Below are 15,000 nucleotides of genomic sequence, written 5' to 3'. Positions count from 1 at the left end.
TTATCATTATTTATCTGTCAAATTATTATCTACTATTTACCTGTTTGTTTATTATTTAACTTTACCTATTTATTTACTTATAATTTTTATTTATTTATTTATCAGTCATAATTTTTTTTTTTTTTGCATCCAACCTAGTTATAGACCAAAAGGTCTCCTGTTGGTATGCTCCTTCTTTGTAATGCTTTGTAATCCTTTGAAAACAATGATAAAAAAGAACTATGCAAATGTCTGCACTTATGCTGCTACCATTGGTGGCATATTATATGATGTTAGAACAATTTTGATACAAGTTTCGCATGATGAATCGTATCCTGAACCCGTCTTTCTGCTGCTGCTGCTGTTGCTGTTGCTGGTCAATAAGCCTGGTGTAAGACAGACCAACACTAACCCTCTGACATCTTGATTCGACTCCATGTTTATCCAGGTGGTCATCAGGTTACTTCATACGGCTGAGGATTGATCAGTCAAGGAGGGAAACCAACCAACCATTTCAGGAGCCGCAAAAGGCCGTAACAAAGGGTGGCAGGCCTTACTACATTTCCGTCCTATTCCTTCTAGTTCAGGAGTTCTCAGCCTTACTTGGCCCATTCACCCGTTTCACCATTTGTCAGAATGTCATTCCCCCCTCCTTTCCAAGATTGTTTCAAAAGGTGTATTCTAAATAATATGCAAATATTACTAAAAACCCTTTTATTTTTTTCCAAATTAGTATATATTTTTCCCAAATTAGTATAAATCCAGCCCAGGTGACAGGCCAGATAGGCCAAAACCTATAATTGCTTTCCTCACCCCGTAAGCTGACTGTGGTCACAAGTCACCCCCAGAAATCCCAAAATCCCCCGTGGGGGTGAATTTCACCCCTAATGACAACCCCTGTTCTAGTTGCTCCCCACGGCCCGACGTCAGCCACTCACCCCCTCCCCACCCTCGCGTTCTTTCATTCATATTCACTGGAAACCAACAACAACGAACGGGTGAGTGGTGGTCCAACAAGATAAGCAAGAGAGAGCCTCTCCATACTGTTATTTTCGAAAAACCTCCAACCCACTCGCCTCCATCTGGCATCTGGTCTCCAAACTAGGCCCAAGATCTTTTACGACTGTAACTCTATCCCCCTCCCGACCCTCCATCTTTTCATGGTTATGAAAACTTACAACCGGTGAGTGTTCTCTTCGACACTTTCAGCCGGTGGCACACAGTGCCACACTTCATCACAGGTAACGGTCGTTTCTTTCCTGAGTTTGTATTTGGTGAAACTCAAGGTGGTAAGATTTACTATTACCCCTTTCCGTACCGTATGATATCTTTTTATCATAATCTGGCTGTCGTCAGTCTATTCTGTTTATTTCCGGAGCACTCCATTACTATCTCTGAATTTCGTCCCGAGATGAATATAATAGTTTAGTGTCTGCCAGATCAAAATCTACACACAGAGTCAACAGGATCCAGTGACGTCACTCAATATTATTTCATGTGTCATGGAATTAAATTATTAAAAAAAAAAAATTCTCATGACGTTGCGGAATTCTCTAACCGGTTTTATTGGCTGTCAAAAATCTCCAATGCTTTGACTAATTAATCTATTATCCAGTTTTGTTTCAACAATGCACAAAAAAGCTGCTTGATCTTTGCATGCTGGGGAAATAAAAATATTCTAATGGAAAATTTTTGTCGACAAACGAGCGGCTGAAATTTCACACACTGTAGACGACGCGCCTTCTCGATGACATGTAGCGCCGCCGCCGCCGCCGCAGGTACTGACGCTCCGAGGGGACCACGCCGAAATAGTTACGTGTCTGTGTCATGACAAGCCGGACTGCATCCTGACACACCGACACTTGTTGCAATCGCACGGATCAAGACGAAACAATTGGTGCGTAAAAAAAAATAAAAATGAAAAAAATAATACTCAACGCTTTTTACAATACACTGACAGCGACTTCCATGGCCTTTTTCCGAGCTGTGACCCCAAAAGAAAAGTTTCACAATGCACACAGCCACGAGGTGGTGGGGGGGGGAAGAACATGGCCGGTACAGTCTTAGTGTACATGAGGATCTCTATGGCCATCCCATCTTTAAACCGCTTGGGCGCAAGGCTGTGGCAGCAAGAGCGTACTCTCTGCGTTTCGTATCATGAGCTCCATGATGATCCTGGGTTGCTGTGGCCCTGTAAAGACCCGTTACAATCAATACAAATTTCGTGATTTGAGTTCCACTTGCCTAACTTTCACTGCACAGAAAAGAAAAGAAAACACCTGGTGTAGTAAAGTACTTCAGAGACCGTGCAATTACACAAAATTGCACCTCAGAAAAAGTATTGCAACCTCGACGGTCAATAATTCGCACAGCAATGCAGAGGCCAAACACGCACACCTGTGCTTCCCACGAGGACCCACAGTCATGCGGGAGTGGGAAAACTTCACTCTCGAAACAGATGTACTGTAACCCTCACTAACCATCAACCATGCACGTGATCCATACACAAGCGAGATGGTACTCGTCTTTAGCAAGACGCCCAATCATGCAGATCTCACAAATTTCTCACTGTCAAAACAGTTTGTCTCAATAATGCAATGTAAGACAAACATGACGCTCCCGCAGCATCACCAACACGAGATGCCTGATGTCACCAGACAGACCTATTGAACCCTTTCTCACACCTACCCCAATTACATTACCGTAACTTAATATATATACGCCATATCTAGCCACACCCACCAACCAAATAACTTACCCCTATACAATGGAACTAACACCTGTTTAATGACTAACACATCTCCCATACGGCAACCCACAAAACCTCACCTCTCCCCTTTATCAACGAACGGCTGCGCCCGTTGTAGATAAGACTGCCGAGATCAAAGCCCGGCATAGGTCTGTCTAGGTCAAGGACATGACAGAGGGCCAGCCTAGGTAGGAAACCTTATCTTACCTGACATCCCAACCTGTAATCGCCATATCATATTCTCGATAAAACGAAGAAATCACCATCAAGGTATTTCTCGCCCGCATTTAAGTCCCCCACTCTTGTGTAACAACCTCGTTATATTACGGACATTCGAACCTGACCCATGCGTGCCGCCTCGGACCTTGTAGTAGCTAATGTCTTTCGTTATAGAGTTCTCTATGTATTTCCATGGACAGTAGCTGTCTTACGATGGAAAGATTTTTTTTCAATATTAGAATCAACTACACAGTTATGGTGTATTATGGTTTATTAATTATCATCTATATTTCGTTTATCTGAAGATGGCGAAGACTTACTTCACTATGTGATAATCTGATTTTACTTAATTTCACTTATTCAAATAATATTTGTTCTTCATGTTTATATATATATATATATATATATATAATATATATATATATATATATATATATATATATATATATATATATATAATCCAAAGGTACACATCTTTCGACAAATATACTCGAAATCCACATAGTATCCTCTCTTCAGCAGGCAACTCTACTTAGGGAAGAGGACGTTGTCATACGTACTGAAACCGATCATATCATGTCTGTCGTTTCACCTCTTCACGATGTGGGGAGGAACGAGATGCCGGAATGGACGCTCGAATAAAAAGTTAATTGAAATATGAAACAAGTGAATAAATAAACATATATATTACTTAGATTAAAAACAAATACGTAAACATATTGTAAAATAAACATACACTGAACAATGAGCATTTGTTTTCCTTTATAGATTGATATATAAATATGCAAATGAAAAAAGTGTCAAAACAGACGAGTAGGCAAAAAAGAATACATCCAGGCCGCTTTCATATTGTTGCTCGTAACATTTTTAGAAATACACTGCCATAAGGGAGGTTTAATTTGCAAAAGCACTGATTATATAGAATCTGTTTTAGACGGATATCCTAAATGTGCCCAGCAGCGTCCAAAGTCGTCCAGTAGCGTTCAATCGCATAAAATGACTATCTATAAGCTGAAATGGATTTCATTGTGAACATATATTGCAGATAAAATATTTTTGCAAATTTGATGGACTTCGTGCCGTAGCGTCCAGATTGCTTGACGCTACAAATCTGACAATTCACGTGCAGATAATTTCATCGTTAATGACCCAAAATCAATTAAACTTGACAAAAATATTTGTCTGCAATATATATTTACTTCGAAATATATTCCAACCATACAGATACTTATTTCATGCCACTGGAAGCCTGTGGGCGTTAATGGACGTATTTTAGGACGACCCGTTTTCCATGACTTCAACAGGGCCATCAGTGAATCGAATTGAACACCACCCTCCAGGGTCTTAGACCAATGTCTCCTTCAACAACAGAGTTCTTCTGGTCAACGTCAAATCATCTCATTCATCACAGAGGCGGCTCCCGTGCCTGGGCGTTGGGGGCACCACAGAGGCGAACGAACGCACGACTTCTAAGCTAAAGTGAAAGCTGAAGTATGCTGAGCGGACCGTACAACCCTCGCTAACCTTGAACCAAACGACGACTCGAGAACGTTTCACCATAATGCTTCAGCAGTTCACCGCCATCTTTCAAGGAAAAAGAAGGCGAGGAAAAAAAATCATATACACAAGGCCTTCGGAGAGAAATGAAAACCTTGCCAGTTCAAGGATGCTTTTTACTCCGGAAACTAACCCATTGTAGGCAATCGCACCCTAGCGACGAAGTCCCTGACGATGATTGGAAGACTGGGAACAATTCTGAGGCACGTCAAGCGAGCGTGTGTATATATGTGTGCGTCTCTGTGTGTGTGCATGTGTGTGTGTGTGTGTGTGTGTGTGTGTGTGTGTGTGTGTGTGTGTGTGTGTGTGTGTGTGTGTGTGTGTGTGTGTGCGTGCGTGTTTATGAGCATGCGCGTATTTATCTAGTTAACGCGATATGTGCAGGCGCACACGCAGACACAGGCGGATACGTAGACAGGTATACATACATGCACCTGTGCATGCACACAGACACAGATACATACATAGATACAGACACGCACACAAACACAGGCACACACGCAGACGCAGGCACAGACTTTGGTGCCGTGGTTGTTTAGCAGGCCAAAGACGAAACTCGCTCTCAAGCTGAAAAGAGTCATAATACTCGTTTTCTAAATTTGTTGGATGAGAATAAGAAGAATAAATATTCCTAAGTAACTTAACGGTTACACATTAATCCCAGTCTCCAACACCAAGTCTCCTGCCCATACCTCCAAAGCCACGACACCACGAAATAAATATCCTTAATCACCCGGTGGCAAAAGCCATGTTTTATACGCTACTATATTTTAATTTTCTTACAGACATTCTTTCCCTCCCACAAAATCCGATCCCGCGCAAGCGGGTGGTTTTACCCAGCAAGTCGCAAGTCGCAGTTATAATACTTCAAGCTGTGACTTCCCTTTTGAGCAGTGAAATGGGTGTGTGGTGTGCTCAAGGCTACACCTTTGGCCATACAGTAGATCGTTCCATTAACGAGCTGTGAGTTCTCATCCGGAAGGATGATTACAAGGCCATGGTAAATAATAATAAAAAAAACACGCACACAGTCATTGACATGCACGTACAGACAGATACACACAAGCAGACATACATTCGCATGGACATGCGTACATATACGCAAACGGAAACACGCACAGAAAAACGCACGTGCACACATGTATCAAACCTGACCAATTTTACTCAAAAGCTGTTGATGTGTTGTGGAAAAATAAGGGACGGAAAGACTGTGTACACTTGAACCTAAAGAATGCATTTGACGACGTCTTTTTTTATTGAAAGACTTAGAGTTGCAATTCTTGAATGAATAAAGTGTTTTCTAAAAGACCGATGTATTAGAATAGTGAAAGCCGTAATACCAAGATAAAGGGGTGACTAGTAGTCCTACAGGGTTCGGTGCTGTCGCCTGTATTGTTCTTGATGCACGTAAATGACGTGATTGAAGACAAGACACGCTATAATATCATATTAGCAAACAATGGAAAAATCATAAGATTGAAAGATAAAACGATACTTTTTTCAAGGTTTAGACCATGCATGGGACCAATCGTGCAAAGTGAAATTTAATGCTAAAATGCAAGGTATTCGAAATGAGTAAAAACTATTATCTATTAAAGCAGCGTTTCCCAACCTGGGGTGTTGAAATCAATTATAGGGGGTGCTGGGAAGTGATGCACACAAAAATCACATTGATATATGTATCTTTGATAACCTAGTTGTGCATATTTGACTTCTTCTATGCTATTTTATTTTTCTAGTGTTCTTAACTTCTTCTACAAACAATATTGTCGATTTGTTTCGGTTCTAAGGAATCAAGAAAATAAACCAAGTAGTTTATTTCACTTTCTTTTATCCTTCTAATAACAAGATACGGGTGCTGGACTGCTTAGACATGACAACAGGGGGTGCTATGGTTGGAAAAGGTTGGGAAACGCTGTATTACTGGGATCGACGATGGATACATGAACGAGGTGAGCCTGCGGGAAGGTCACCAGTGAGTTATCGTCTCCCTGTCCCCTCAGTCTTCAAAACCCATCAACTTCCTCACTTCCTCAAACTGGGCCCAAGATCTATCTTTTTCAACTTAATTTGTATTTTCTCCACCTTTAAGAAAAAACAAGAAGAGCTGGCCATGCTTCCTTCCTACTACCACTTGCAGCCGATGGTATAGAAACAGGCCCAAAACAACGCAGAAATCAGTCACAGAAACAACGATAGAAAGGTCGTGGACTATTGCCAACTGCTGTGAGGGAAGGGTCCTTCAGTCAGAGAAACTCAAGGCAACAAATTCGCTTACTCAACTCTTTCTTTCGTCCGACTGTGGTGTTAGTTGTGACGTATATATATATATATATATATATAATATATATATATATATATATATTATATATATATATATATTATATATATACATACATACATATATATATATATATATGTATATATATATATATATATATATATAACTGAAGGCGGAGAAAATATACGAGAAATAATGGAAGAATTACTGCCTTAACGTTTCGACCCTCAGGGTCTTGATCACAAAGCATAACACAAAAGTATAACATGGACATTTTATACACATACATGTCACCTCACAGGGTGCCTGGGAAAGGTCGTCGCGCTCGGAACATTTGTCCGTTTGTTTTCATCCACTATCAATAAACTTGTAGCTCTTGCCAAGCATATAAAACCATCTCTATGGTTGATGTTATTATTAGTATTAATATAGGCTGCTTCTATTGTTTTTCTTAATTTCTTTGTTGAACCTTTATTTATTATAATTGTATTGTCCCAGTTCGGAAGGTGGTCATATGTATCAATGTGTCTTACTATAGAATTAGAAAGCCTGTGGGTTCTTACATCATTTTTGTGTTCATATAATCTTTTTTCTAATCCACGACTTGTTTCCCCAAAATATGAGGATGGGCAATTTTTACAAGGTATTTTATAGACAATACTATTTTCATTCGTATGGTTATTATAATTACGCGTTACCAAATGTCCCACTTTGCTACCTGATGTTCTTGCTATCTTTATACCTGCTTTTAAGAGGACGTTGTCTAGAGTTGAATTAATGCTGGAATTTGGGACTGTGATATATCGTGTTTCTTTGTTGCAATTATTTTTATCTTTACTCTTCTTATTTATTTCCTTAGCTTTCTTTTTTATTTTAAGTAGGAGAGCTTTGGGATATTTTAATTTGCTGAAAGTTTTTGTAATGTGATCTAGTTCGTCTTCTAAGAATTCTTCACTATAGATGCGAAAAGCCCTGAGGAAGAAGCCAATTATTATACCTGTTTTAGTCCTAATATTGTGTCCTGAATAAAAATGTATATAATCTTCTTTATTAGTGGGTTTGCGGTATACCGAAAACTTTACATTGCTATTTGTTATGTGTATGACAGTGTCTAAAAATGGTAATTTTCTGTTGTTCTCTACTTCTGCCGTAAATTGTATGTTACTATTTACATTGTTTAATCTTTTTAATTTATTGTTAATATTTGCTTCTTTTGGTACAATAACAACAATGTCATCAACATACCTTAACCAAACACTGTTTCTACCCATTATTGATATATAATTTTCAGTTTCAAGCATTTCCATATATAAGTTGGCTAACACAGCAGAGAGGGGACTACCCATGGCTAAGCCAGAATGTTGTCTATATTCAACATCATTGAAAGTAAAAGCACCGAAACCTACTCAAAGAGAAATTAAATCAAGGTAATCTGTTTTGGGGATAGGTAAATCTTCATTATTTAAATTGTTTACCACTCGCTCAACAGCTTTAAGAGCACCATTTATCGAAACACGGGTAAACAACGAAGTGACATCATAGCTGGCTAATATTTTGTTTTTCAAATCCAAATCCTTTAACCTGTTAATTAGATCTGAAGAGTTTTGTAGGTGAGCAGATCTAATTAACAGGTTAAAGGATTTGGATTTGAAAAACAAAATATTAGCCAGCTATGATGTCACTTCGTTGTTTACCCGTGTTTCGATAAATGGTGCTCTTAAAGCTGTTGAGCGAGTGGTAAACAATTTAAATAATGAAGATTTACCTATCCCCAAAACAGATTACCTTGATTTAATTTCTCTTTGAGTAGGTTTCGGTGCTTTTACTTTCAATGATGTTGAATATAGACAACATTCTGGCTTAGCCATGGGTAGTCCCCTCTCTGCTGTGTTAGCCAACTTATATATGGAAATGCTTGAAACTGAAAATTATATATCAATAATGGGTAGAAACAGTGTTTGGTTAAGGTATGTTGATGACATTGTTGTTATTGTACCAAAAGAAGCAAATATTAACAATAAATTAAAAAGATTAAACAATGTAAATAGTAACATACAATTTACGGCAGAAGTAGAGAACAACAGAAAATTACCATTTTTAGACACTGTCATACACATAACAAATAGCAATGTAAAGTTTTCGGTATACCGCAAACCCACTAATAAAGAAGATTATATACATTTTTATTCAGGACACAATATTAGGACTAAAACAGGTATAATAATTGGCTTCTTCCTCAGGGCTTTTCGCATCTGTAGTGAAGAATTCTTAGAAGACGAACTAGATCACATTACAAAAACTTTCAGCAAATTAAAATATCCCAAAGCTCTCCTACTTAAAATAAAAAAGAAAGCTAAGGAAATAAATAAGAAGAGTAAAGATAAAAATAATTGCAACAAAGAAACACGATATATCACAGTCCCACATTCCAGCATTAATTCAACTCTAGACAACGTCCTCTTAAAAGCAGGTATAAAGATAGAAAGAACATCAGGTAGCAAAGTGGGACATTTGGTAACGCGTGATTATAATAACCATACGAATGAAAATAGTATTGTCTATAAAATACCTTGTAAAAATTGCCCATCCTCATATTTTGGGGAAACAGGTCGTGGATTAGAAAAAAGATTATATGAACACAAAAATGATGTAAGAACCCACAGGCTTTCTAATTCTATAGTAAGACACATAGATACATATGACCACCTTCCGAACTGGGACAATACAATTATAATAAATAAAGGTTCAACAAAGAAATTAAGAAAAACAATAGAAGCAGCCTATATTAGTACTAATAATAACATCAACCATAGAGATGGTTTTATATGCTTGGCAAGAGCTACAAGTTTATTGATAGTTGATGAAAACAAATGGACAAATGTTACGAGCGCGACGACCTTTCCCAGGCACCCTGTGAGGTGACATGTATGTGTATAAAATGTCCATGTTATACTTTTGTGTTATGCTTTGTGATCAAGACCCTAAGGGTCGAAACGTTAAGGCAGTAATTCTTCCATTATTTCTCGTATATTTTCTCCGCCTTCAGTTACATTTGTCATAGTTTAAATCAATATATATATATATATATATATATATACATATATACATATATATATATATATTTATATATATATATACATATATATGTGTGTGTGTATATATACATACATATATATATATATATATATATATACATGTGTGCATATATATATATATATATATATATATATATATATATATATATATATATATTGCAGAAACCACAGGGAAAATAAAGTCGGAATAAGTATTCAGACTTTATATTCCCTGTGGTTTCTGCAATATTATTTAGTCACGCGTTATTGTGATTATTTTTGCAATATATTTATATATATATATATATATATATATACACATATATATACATATATATATACATATATATATATACATATATATACATATATATATACACATATATATACATATATATATACACATATATATATATACACATATATATACATATATATATATACACATATATATACATACACATATATATACATATATATATATATATACATATAATATATATATCTATATATATATATATACATAATATATATTCATATATAATATATATATATATTCATATATATATTTTGATTGAAGTTCACAGCAGCTTCACAGCAGCTTCTGCGTTCACGACTTTTTTGCTGTTCCCTTCTTTGCCTGTACCATAACCTGAAGATGACCTATGTAGGTCGAAAGCTTGTTTCAATAAAGTGTTCTTCATCTACAAGAACTTTCTATGTCTTTCGGACAACTTTTATGGGAGCTACCCATTGCTCACCGTTCCATCATCAGAGATGTAGAACTTCTCAGCACAAGTCGTGAACGCAGAAGCTGCTGTGAACTTCAATCAAAATTGTCTACATGAGAACCTGCTACCGAAATACACCAATATACACACATATATACATATATATATTCATATACACACAAATATATACATATACATATATATACATTATATATATATACATATATATATATATATATATATATACACGAGTACATACAATATGTACATACATACATGCACACACACATACATTCATACGCACACATACATATACATACACACGCATACATATAAATACACAATCATATACACACATACACATACGTAAACACATGGAATTAGTTTCCTCATTATATACCCGTATCGCCTTGCAACCAATAAAAACGCTGGAGCTACCGGTACTAAAGCTGTACCATCCATACCTCCAAATTACCATCCATGGCTCGAAAGTGTTTGGCTGAGCTGTGCAAGACGAAGAGGAAACACCGAAAAAGAGTAGAACAAATAGGTGGGTTCTAGCAAAAAGCAATGGAACTCTGAAGGGGAAGGAAATGGTGCAGAGAAAATAATAGACACTGCTGTAAAGAAACAAGAAAGGAAAGGGGCTGAAAGGCAACGGTTGAACAGACTAAAAGGAAATGGGAGGTGAAGAGTCCAAGAGGCGTGAAACGTAAAACGAAAGCCGTATGAAACAGAGAATAAACGGAACATGAAACAACCAGTGCAAACGGAGGAAAGAGGAGCCCATGGACCATGGAATTAATAACGACGAAGCGAGGGGCGAAGGAGGAACGAAGAAGCAGGGATCGAAGGAGGAACGAAGAAGAGGGGAACGGAGACCCGGCTGCGTGTCACGGTGCATCGAAGCACAACTACGCACACTCCATCCGAATGTGTGTGTTTGGGGGTCTGGAAAGGGGGAGGGCTTGGATCTGCTGCATGAAGCGTGAACTCTATCTCTCCCTGCTTTCTCCGTTAGCTATGCTTCTGTTTCAGTTTTTATGGAAAACTGTACGCGGCGCACACCATCACCAGGCGTCTTTCATCTCCTCGCTCAGTTTCGTTTGTGCCTTCATTACCATCTTTATTTTTCTAATTACCGTCAAAGGATTGTATTAAACACGAGGAAACAACATCCCTCGCAGTGAGGCTGCTCCACCTATCCACTCATCCTCCTCAGGTGGCTTTCTCAGTGCGTCACACTCCATATGCTCTAGCCTCCGCCAACGCCAGCATTGACCCTTTGGCTCTGCGTTTAACGACTCGTACCTTCATTCCCGTGATTTTACTCAGCCGAAGGAATCAACCTTTCAGCAGCGGGAAGGTTGGGCCGATATCAGCTCACCTTATCTCTCCTTTTAAAGACTTGTCCTCTACAACGTTTGCCGCCATGTCACCTCTTTCAGCTGAGAAAACCTTCGCCATGATGCAACGCTTGAATTAAGTCCCTTTCGCTGCGTTTACATTGTACTTTTATCGTAGTAGCTGTCGCCAAACGACTTTCTTTAGCTTAGGAAAACTCTCCCTCGACAATGAAAAGGATTAAAATACACGAATCGTCCTCTCACTCTTTCGCTGTGTCCTTCAACCTTCCAAGGCCCCGCTGATCCTCGCGTTTCATCTTTAATGACCCTCTTCAGACAAACGCCAGATTATCTTCAAGGTTTAGAAGAGATGCTACAGGCTACCTAGGTGCTACCACGGTTAGAATAAAAGAATCTCGATTCCCCTTACAATCCCTTGTGTGTGTGTGTGTGTGTGTGTGTAATTCACCATGGTTTTAGATGACGTGCTGGTCTCGTGATCGACAGCTGCTACCTTTCCGGATGAGAGCTCAGAGCTCATGTATGACCGATTTATGGGTAATGCTGTGACCTGACACGCACACACCCAGCTCCCCGCCCACGAGAGTTGGAGTAACGGCTCGAAGAGCATCGATATCGATACTGAAATTATTTCAGCCCTTGGCGGGATTCGAACTCGGACCGCTAGGTTAGCAGTTGCGAACGCTACCACTGCGCCGTCGAGCCGTGTGTGTGTGTGTGTGTGTGTGTGTGTGTGTGTGTGTGTGTGTGTGTGTGTGTGTGTGTGTGTGTGTGTGTGTGTGTGTGTGTGCGCGCGTGCGTGCATTTTGGTCTGGCTAACGGTTTCGAAGGACCTCTGAACGAGAGAGTCAGCGTTCGGTGGCAAACTACCAATTCAATTATCATCACTACCGCCACTATTATATTCTAATAAAATACACATTGCTATTCACAACCAAACGTAGCTATGATGGTATTAGCTCAGGACCAGCAGCAGCCACTAGAGTCTGCGTCGTGTAAAACACGATGGATACAAACCCGCCACTCGCCACATCGGAATATGTTGACTAAAGACCCCCAGCGCAATCAAGTCACGTGTCAACTGAAAACATAACCGAAATTTTTCGTTGGCTACGAGCAGTCATGAATATATATCACTTACCGATGCTACAGGCAAGCGCAACAGCCAAGCCGGATATCTGAGGGAAAAAAAAAACACAATTTTAATATTCGAGTACACGCTGCCTCTTGCATTAAAAAAAAAAAAAATCTTGCGTGGGTGATATATCTACTGTACTTTTTTTTTTATCAGACTTCACTAATGTATTCGTGATTCCTTACTACATCTGAATTCTTTTCTCTCTTTCTCTCTCTTCCTTCCCCCTCTCTCTTCCTTCCCCCTCTCTCTTCCTTCCCCTCTCTCTTCCTTCCCCCTCTCTCTCTCTCTCTCTCTCTCTCTCTCTCTCTCTCTCTCTCTCTCTCTCTCTCTCTCTCTCTCTCTCTCTCTCTCTCTCTAAAAAAAGACCAGGAGAGGGACTTAATATGAACCTTCAAGATTTTAAAAGCAATCAATAGCATTAAGATTATTTTCTTTTTCATACAGAATACTGACCAGAGGAGAAATAATATCCTCAAGCTCTCAGGACGTATATTCAATGTAGGAATAGATAGCAAAAAAATGGTGAACTGCGTCGTCAGTGAATCGATTAAGCTTCCAGGCGAGGCGATGACTGTAATAATCATAATGTTTGAAGTTTTAAAATAAACTTTTAGAAATACTTAAGCATTATTGACATTATAATTATCATTATCATAATTATTACTATTTTTTTTTTTTTTTTTTTATTTACAAGCCCACCGGCTGCGCCGGCCCAGCTACGCCGGGGGCCTTGGCCTGCGGCGCTGCGCGCCCTGGTCTACGCCCCTTTTTTGGAAAATAAAGAGTTCTTCGAGTTTTTCTTCGAGTTTTTCGAGTTCTTTTTCGAGTTCTTTTTCGAGTTCTTCGAGTTCTTCGAGTTCTTCGAGTTCTCCTTCGAGTTCTTCTTCGAGTTCTTCTTCGAGTTCTTCTTCGAGTTCTTCTTCGAGTTCTTCGAGTTCTTCTTCTTCGAGTTCTCCTTCTTCGAGTTCTCCTTCTTCTTCGAGTTCTTCTTCTTCGAGTTCTTCTTCTTCGAGTTCTTCTTCGAGTTCTTCTCTTTCGAGTTCTTCGAGTTCTTCTTTTTCGAGTTCTTCGAGTTCTTCTTTTTCGAGTTCTTCGAGTTCTTCTTTTTCGAGTTCTTCGAGTTCTTCTTTTTCGAGTTCTTCGAGTTCTTCTTTTTCGAGTTCTTCGAGTTCTTCGAGTTCTTCTTCTTCGAGTTTTTCGATTTCTTCTTCGAGTTCTACTTCTTCTTCTTCTTCCTCGAGTTCTTCGAGTTCTTCTTCTTCGAGTTCTTCTTCTTCTTCTTCTTCTTCTTCTTCGAGTTCTTCCTCTTCTTCTTCTTCGATTTCTTCGAGTTCTTCTTCTTCTTCGAGTTCTTCTTCTTCACCGTAGTTGGCGGTGTAACCGATTTACCACCAAACGCGAAGGTGTGACCGAATTACCACCGGACGGCGTAAGCAACCATTAAAAAAATTTATATTAAGAATCTATTTATTTATTGCATCAGCCCTCGTCATGGGCCGAAAGGTCTCCCGTCGACACGAATTTGTAAATTATTTTAGTGACGTCATTCTTGACTACAGATAATAATCAGATGTACGGTCTGGTAAGTATGGTATGACATATTTTTCCCATAGACATTGTCTGTCACCCTTTTGCAAGAGCAGGAATCAATGGTTCCTTGAGAATGTGTGGTGAGGTAACTTTTATCTTTTAGTAATGTCTATGCCTCCATTTGTGACAAGTCTGTCGTATAAATATTTCTAGTCCCTTGGGTTCCATAACTAACTTTAGAGACTTCTTCCCTACGATACTTCGGATGACGCGTTTTTCCCTCCGCCATGTTTTCAACTTGTGCCTCAATATAGTGGTCCATGTACCAAGATAGTTTTTGAAAGTGAGTCCACGAAAATTTGAGTTAGGTTAGAT

General features: G+C 38.8%; 1 protein-coding gene across 14 annotated transcripts in view; it reads right to left on the bottom strand.

Moving 5' to 3' along the window:
• Positions 1–15,000, bottom strand: part of LOC143035813 (sodium/calcium exchanger 2-like) — a 243,254-nt gene that overhangs the window by 164,324 nt on the left and 63,930 nt on the right. For 12 of the 14 annotated variants that reach the window (XM_076202805.1, XM_076202804.1, XM_076202811.1 and 9 more), the window contains one exon: positions 13,099–13,135. The exons of the other annotated variants lie outside the window; for them this stretch is intronic. The gene's annotated coding sequence lies outside the window, so the exon portion shown is untranslated. The remainder of the gene's footprint in view (positions 1–13,098; positions 13,136–15,000) is intronic. 14 annotated transcript variants of the gene reach the window in all.

The sequence above is a fragment of the Oratosquilla oratoria genome, chromosome 19 (genome assembly GCF_046742065.1).
Source record: "Oratosquilla oratoria isolate Oo_2021 chromosome 19, ASM4674206v1, whole genome shotgun sequence".
NCBI lineage: Eukaryota > Metazoa > Arthropoda > Malacostraca > Stomatopoda > Squillidae > Oratosquilla > Oratosquilla oratoria.
This window is presented reverse-complemented; position numbering and strand designations above follow the sequence as displayed.